An 810-nucleotide genomic window follows, 5' to 3' on the forward strand; every position below is an offset into this window, starting at 1 on the left:
TTATTTATCCTGACTAATCCGACCGATCTACAAACAAGGGCTCCTTCCACTGCAGATGTCACGGAGCAGAATTGGGTTTTTTGATTGTGGTACTGGAAAGCAGAATGTCTGGTGAGACAGCATTAAGTTGATTTCTTGGAAACCAGCAAGAGCATTCCTGACAGCTAATCTATTTCTGTTTCTACTGTGTTATGGTAACAAGAAATAGTATATTTCATTTTAGTATTGGAAGGTAGGAATTCTTACAGCCAAAACACATATGATGGGGATTACTTTCCTTGAAATTTCTGTGGGATTTAAGCTTCTGACCTTTTTTCTGAGTGTATTTTTAACTTTCTAAAATCTAATTTTAAAAGATTTTTCTGGCCAAACCAGTACTTCAGATACACAATCAAGACAGTGAAGTTGCTTACACTTAGTCTTAGTATTTATTGCCCAGTATTGTTATGTAAAAGAAGAAAAAAGAAGAGAAAAAGAGAAAAGACAAAGGAAAGAATGACAAAAAAAAAAAAAAAAAAAAAAGAAAGAAAAAAAAAGAAAAACCCCACAAAACAAACAAACAAAAAAAAAGGTCAACAAGCTTTGGTTACATTTAATCTAAAACAAGAAGAAAATATGAAATAAAATTTCTTTTCAGGGACAAGTTTTTACAAATTACCACTTAGGTTTTTATATTCTGTATGAAATAACAAGAACTTCCCAGATTAAATATTTCATGCATGTTTTGGCTCAAATGGCAGAACTTATATGGGCAAAACTTTATTGGTTTAAAAAGATAAAAAGGTAAAAAGATTGTATTTGTTCTGGTTC

The 810-nt window shown here is 31.2% G+C and overlaps 1 non-coding gene across 1 annotated transcript; it reads left to right on the plus strand.

Moving 5' to 3' along the window:
- The first annotated feature begins 253 nt into the window (after window positions 1-253).
- On the plus strand, window positions 254-325 carry LOC146542243 (small nucleolar RNA SNORD36). Its single transcript, XR_014880701.1, has one exon. It is a non-coding gene; the product is annotated as a small nucleolar RNA SNORD36 (small nucleolar RNA).
- The last annotated feature ends 485 nt before the right edge of the window (window positions 326-810 follow it).

The sequence above is a fragment of the Meleagris gallopavo genome, chromosome Z (assembly GCF_905368555.1).
Source record: "Meleagris gallopavo chromosome Z, MGAL_WU_HG_1.1, whole genome shotgun sequence".
In the NCBI taxonomy this organism is placed as follows: Eukaryota; Metazoa; Chordata; class Aves; order Galliformes; family Phasianidae; genus Meleagris; species Meleagris gallopavo.